The sequence below is a fragment of the Arachis ipaensis genome, chromosome B02 (assembly GCF_000816755.2).
Source record: "Arachis ipaensis cultivar K30076 chromosome B02, Araip1.1, whole genome shotgun sequence".
Lineage (NCBI taxonomy): Eukaryota > Viridiplantae > Streptophyta > Magnoliopsida > Fabales > Fabaceae > Arachis > Arachis ipaensis.
In genome coordinates this window covers 15,022,557-15,029,554 of record NC_029786.2, presented here as the reverse complement: position 1 = coordinate 15,029,554, position 6,998 = coordinate 15,022,557, and the positions used below count along the sequence as shown (strand labels likewise).

At 39.4% G+C, this 6,998-nt stretch overlaps 1 non-coding gene across 1 annotated transcript; it reads left to right on the top strand.

Annotated features, from left to right (window-relative positions):
- On the top strand, window positions 5,831-5,904 carry TRNAM-CAU. The gene has a single exon. It is a non-coding gene; the product is annotated as a tRNA-Met (tRNA).

The following is a 6,998-nucleotide window of genomic DNA, read 5'->3' as shown; positions in this document are numbered from 1 at the left end:
TATTTCAAACGAGAGTAAATTTTTTTAATTTTTTTCTTAATTATTTAATAAAGTATAATTTTTTATTATTTAATATTTTTTTTACTTATTTTTTTTAGTCTTATTTAAAAAATATAAAATAAAATATCATATTTTATTAAATAATTAAAAAAAATATATTTCTGTATTTCGTAGTATTTCACTAATAGTTAATATTTTTGCCCTAAAACAAGGCAACAAACATTGAAAGAATTTAAGTTATTCTTATTTGAGGAAGAACGTGTGGACCTGGTATTAGCATATATATGTGATGTGATGTGATAGGTGACAACATATATGGCCACGTCTCACGTTTGACAAGGGTCTTATTCATAACATTTGACTTGTGTGCCGTACGTAAGTCCCAAAATTTATTTGTATGTTGACTTTCAATTTTATATTATATATTAGTTTAATTTAGGTCTAATTTAAACAAGAATAATGTTTTTTATATTCATCTCATTTGTTTTTCAAAGTAAAGAATTGAATGTCATGTGGATTTTAATTTATTCTTTTATTGACATGAATAATTTATATATACATTAATAATATATATAGTCCTATATATTAAAAAAACATCCTCATATCACTTGATTAGAAAAATGTATATACAATAATAGACTCAGAAAAATTTAACAGTTGAGATAAAAATATAATAAAATTTAGGTATAGAACTTTTTTTGACTTCACTTCCCACGATATCTAATAAGTTAAGAACTAATTTATCGTAAATTTGAGTTCTATTAAGAGTATGTAATTAGCTGTCAATGAGTTACTACACGTACAAGATGGAATTTGAATCCCCAATACTTATTTAAGCGGACGACTAAGCTAATCACTTGACAAATCCAAATTGGTTTAGATATATTTAAAATTTTAAATTAGAACTATCTATACATATTAATAAAAACTAAAAATATACACACAATCACTTATTATAATATTTAAAATAATAAAAATATAATTTCATACGCACAGTATACACAGTATATTTTCACTTACAGTCTCTTCTCTTATTATTTCTATTATTTTATTTAATATTAATTAAAATATTTTAATTCAATTAATATTAATTACTCGGATAGATAGATAGATAGATAGATAAAAATATCGAAAAAGTAAATAGAAAAAATATTAGAAATTTCTCTTTCTCTTACCGTGATCTACAAAATTGTAGACTTTGGAGTTCTTTTTAACTGAAAGAAAGGAAAATAGAACAAAAACGACACTAAAAGAAAAAAGGGCAAAAAACTAGAATAAGCCAAGGCAAGAAATGTGTAACCTAAATACGCCAAAGTGAAAATCATTTCAGCAATAAGCCAAACATCAATTTTATGTAATTCGAACCAGGGTGGTTCGAATTACAAACCTTAGTAATTCGAACCAGGGTGGTTCGAATTAGGTGAAGAGGAGCTTTGTATGTAATTCGAACCAATGTGGTTCGAACTACTAACTCAAGTAATTCGAACTCCTCTAGTTCGAACTATAGCCAATTGTGCAACGTATGTAATTCGAACCAGGCTGGTTCGAATTACCCTTGGCATGGTCCTTCATAAATCGAACCAAGCTGGTTCGAATTAGGGGTGATTCGGCTATATAAGGAGTTCGAATCACCCTCATTCGAACTATTATTCCTTCCCCCTACCCCACCAAATCTCAGAGAAAACGCCCAGATTCTCTCCGAGGAAGACCCAAACGAAATACTCTGCTGATGGGGGACGATCCGGCACGGTTATATCGCTTGGACGGAGTCGCTCATATAGCCGGGGTCATCAACGACGAGGTTAGTACGGAAATATTTTTTATTATAGCGGTATTTGTGACTTAGTAGTTTTGCATGTGGGTTAGATGGTGGTATATGTTAGTGGTTTATGTAGGTGGTTTATGTTAGTGGTTTAAGTTAGCGGTTTAAGTTAGTGGTTTATGTTAGTGGTTTAGGTTGGTGGTTTAGGGTAGTGGTTTATGTTAGTGGTTTAAGTTAGTGGTTTAAGTTAGTGGTTTTTGTTAGTGGTTTTTTTTGGTGGTTTATGTTACCGATTTTTGTGAGTGGTTTATGCAAGCGGTTTATTTGAGTGGTTTAGGGTAGGTGGTTTTCGTTAGTGGTTTTATGTTGGTGATTTGTTTGACTTGTTTGATTGTAGTTGTCTTACGCTATATGTTTTATGTAAACCGGTTTAGTTAAGGTTTTTCTTGTTAGTGGATCTCGTTAAGCCGGTTTATGTTAACGGCTTAGTTGTGCGGTATATGGGTTTGTTTTCCAGTTGCTTATCTTTCATGTAATGTTATGCGGTTTTATTTAGCAGAATGGTTTGTTGATGATTTATCGCGTTGCTTACGGTTGTGGTTAGTTTTTAAGCTGGTTTTAACTATGCGGTTCATTACTACTCGCAGCCCCAGCGATGCATTAGGAGCATGCGGCGGCAGCAGGGCATGCGACTGGATGATAGATACGTTCCGTACTTACAAATGGCAGGTCTATACCATCTTGCAAGGTTGAACGACCGATGGTTCCGGCTAGACGAGGCCCTTGTCAGTGCATTCGTGGAGCGATGGCGTCCCGAGACACACACGTTTCATATGCCGTTCGGAGAGTGCACTATCACACTCCAGGACGTGGCATACCAGCTGGGTTTGCCAGTGGACGGCCGTTACGTGAGCGGGTGCCTGTCAGAGTTTCATATATACATCGAGGGTGGCCGTCCAGCCTGGGTCTGGTTCCAGGAGTTGCTCGGAGTTATACCTCCTCCTAGTCAGGTTCAGAAGTACGCCGTGAACTGCAGCTGGTTTCAGGAGACTTTTGGCGAGTGCCCGGAGGATGCAGATGAGGAGACTGTGCGCCGATATGCCCGTGCATACATCATGATGTTGTTGGGCACGCAGCTATTCGCGGACAAGTCCGGGAACCGGATTCACATCAGATGGCTTCCGTACGTAGCGAGGCTGGAGGAGCTGGGTACCTACAGCTGGGGTTCTGCAGCACTGGCTTGGTTGTACCGTTGCATGTGCCGAGTCGCGAACAGACATGTCGTCAAGTTAGCCGGCCCGCTTCAGCTACTTCAGTCTTGGATCTTTTGGCGCTTTCCTCGGTTTAGGCCTGCAGGATATGAGACGTTCAGCTGGCCGTTGGCCTCGAGGTACTAGAAACGGCCTTATCTGTTTGAATTTTACACACATCACTGCATTTCATTAATAGTCTATTGCATACTCTAAACACATATTTCAGTTGATGTAACACATGTGTATCTTGCAGATGGTCAGGTTACAACCCTTCCGGGAGCGAGAAGGGTCCTAGAGTGGCGATGTGGAGGCTCAGGATAGACCGGTTACAGGACAGGGAGGTGAGTATGCTAGTTAACAAGTGTCCTTTTATAATCAAGCCTTTCTATTTGGTTCCAACAGTTGCCCTGACAAGAATGGCTTCCTTGTGTTGTGCAGTTCATATGGATGCCGTACAGTAGCCCCGACGTACTTCAGGTTTTGCATCCGGAGGTTTTGGAGCCTCGGCATATGGCGTTGTGGCGCTCTGTGACCGCGCTGATCTACTTTGCTGTCATAGAGTGGCATCAGATAGATCGTGTTCTTCCGCAGTTTGGAGGGGTGCAGCCCCCTCCGCTTCCCGCCCTGAACATCGACTTTCTGATGTCCAAGGACGGTAGAGGTGGCGATTGGTGGTTTCCGTCTTATTTGGAGAAGTGGCATCTCTACTGGGACTCTCGTCAGCAGAGTGTGCTGAGGTTCGACGTTGTTGCCGACCCCGGACCGTCGCATGAGTTCCTTGATTGGTGGAGTCAGCATGGGAAGAGGTTCTTGTCTCCGGACACGCAGCTGGGGGATCCTAGATCAGTTCTGGTTCCAGTTGAGGCGTCACAGCGAGGTCCGGGGTGAGTTCCTGACATGGATCGTCCTGAGGACGTGCCGGACAGGCGTAGGGTTGAGAGGAGGATGGGTGTGGGGACACGGCGGAGCCAGCGTGAGTTTAGGTGGCCTGATCATGGTATGGACGATGATCACGAAATGTTGACTGAATTGTTGTCCGGTTCCCATCTGCGCCTCAGCCTCTCTCCCCTTGCGAACAAAGAGTTCCGCAAGCCTACAATATGTTGCCTTCACCAGGGATGCTACAGGGAGATTTCTGACCCCCTTGAGGATTGAATTCACACACTCGGAGATGTTGGTCGTCATGTGACCGAATCTCCGACCCTCATCACGATGCTGAGTCCACAAGGAGTAGTCAATCCGGTTCGCCCAGTCACACATCGTAGGGCCTCGTCTTTATCCTGAAATTGCTGACCAACCTGGAACTCTGTCAGACCAGCAGTCCCTTCCGCATCTCTAGCTCCGAATCCAACAGCGTGCCCTAAAACCCCCTCATGCCTCATGGCGTCCAAGTCCAATGAGAAAAAATGTGGTGGATACTGCTGTGTGCCAGAGCTAGAACCACTGCCCGCCAATGCAGGACCAGTCGCTCTAACCTCGTCGCCGCTGTCATCCTCAATCGTATCCGGCTCGACGTCGTCCTCATCTGCATCACCCAAGACTCCGTCTCCGACGCCAACCGGTGGAACGCCCTCTAAAGCGTTCGGCATAATATCAAAGGATCCTGCCTCGTCGCCTATGCCGTCATTCAGATCAACAGCAAAAGACGGGGAGGCGACAAGTTGGACCGCTGGCTCGTACACTGGGACGGAGGAAGAAGCCACGGCAGCCCTGGAACTGGAGCCAGCTGCCGTGGCTACATTGGTGGTATTCCAGTTGGAACCCCCTGAGCTGGATACCACATCAATCAGCTTTGCGAGCAACTCTGGTGTCCTCACCTCCGAAAACTGCCTCCGACAAAGAAACATGACTTGCAGGTCCTCATCACTACCAATCGTGAGACAATCATACTTCACCGTATCGTGCAGGATCGTGACTGGAATGCGATAGAAAAACTTCTTAACCCGCTTCGCACCTTCCAGGCCAAGTTTCATCAGCACAGATCTAACAAGGTCATCATAGCTTGTCGTTGGATTCACGACAATACAGAGAGGATCCTTATCTGTGAACTTTACTCCGGAACGAGTTTTCCTCTTAATGGATCCTCTGTGGTGAACCAGAACAACAAAACTCTCCTCACTAGCCATCTTACTGGTCTAATGAGACCAACTCACGCTTAGAACGGTTATATAGAGGTCTATCTCCCACTAATTCGAACCGGCCCGGTTCGAATTATGGTTTGTATAATTCGAACCAGTACGGTTCGAATTACTCAGGCCGGATCTCTCTCTATAATTCGAACCTCCCTGGTTCGAACTATGTGCAGCCAAGGTTCGAACCAACCTGGTTCGATTTATGAAGAAATTTTTGGTGGGAGTTCGAACCACATTGGTTCGAATTACACACAAAACTCCTCTTCACCTAATTCGAACCACCCTGGTTCGAATTACATAAAATTCACGTTTGGCTTATTGCTGAAACGATTTTCACTTTGGCGTATTTAGATTACACATTTCCAACGTTGGCTTATTCTAGTTTTTTGCCCAAGAAAAAATCTTGAAATAAGATTCAAATAGAAAAGTAATAAAAAATAGAAAGTACTAAATAAGCCAGTTTTCTAGACATAAAAATTAGAAGAATTTTGAAAACATTTTTTTTATTTATTGGTAAGGGTAGATTGAAAAATTCTCTTCAATGTTTTATTCATTTTTATGATCAACGATCATAAGAGGGCCCCTTTACCATTCTGTACAAATGGTTTATTCTATTTGTACAGAATGATAAAGGGGCACATTCAATCTTTGTTTGTGCATTAGTTGTCAATTCTTCTCTTTACCGCGGGGTAGAGCAGCTTGGTAGCTCGCAAGGCTCATAACCTTGAGGTCACGGGTTCAAATCCCGTCTCCGCAACAGTTTTTGATAAAAGCAGGAATTCAAGAAAAGGGGGGGAGATACTATCACAGTCAACTCTAACAATTTTTATTACTTTTTAATAATTTAATAATCGATTTAATGGACAGTTTGGCCGGATATGAAATGAAAAACTGACGTAAGTACGTCTTAAGTTGGTAATTTGAATTTTTGAACAATTTCTTAACGAGAAATAGCATGACTTTGATATTGTGCTACACTATTTAGTTTTTTTTTTTAAGACACTGTCGTACAAATCAAATTAAATGAAAGGCATCTCCAATATATTATTTAAGATGAAAATAAACAAATAAATAAAAATTTTCAATGAACTAAATGATATTTTTTAATGAATTTAAATAAATCAATAATTAACCGACCTTTTCCATTTCAAACTCAAAAAGTTGCGGAAAGCGCAATTTTTTTCTAAATTTAAACTTAAACTGAGAATTTAATTTTTCCTTACATATTTTGATTAATCTATTACTATATTTGAGAACAAATGAAGATTATTATCTATTTATATTCTAAATTTAATGTTAATAATAAGTGCCAATTTAGGGTTTGCAACCAAAATTACCAACATAATCACAATAGCTATCAAGAGGATCCTCCTATAATTGTTTGAGAAAAACATGCTCTTAAAATAATTAATTTGTAAGTATATATATAGTATCACTTTTCTGATTATGTGAATAATAATAATAATGTCTTATATTTGGAAGGCAAAATAAAAGCTAGTAGCTACTTAATAAGTTTGGTTGGAAAATGATGAGAAAGAGTTATAGTTTATGAAATGGGATATTATTGCGATTTGAGATGAAGAAAATAAATAGCAATAGCACATATATATAGAGAGAGGGCGCTTTGTGTGATTTTTGTTTTGTGCCCAGTTCAAAGGAAACGTAGTTTGGCTTGACTTTTTACCTTGAATTTTGAAATTTTGAATTGAATTTGGAAAAAGGTAAAACGAGAGATTATTTGAAGAGATCAAAATAAAGTACCTTGGACGTCAAACATACCCTTATCCTTCTTCTTCTACTTATTATTATTATTATTATTATTATTATTATTATTATTATTATTGTTGTAAC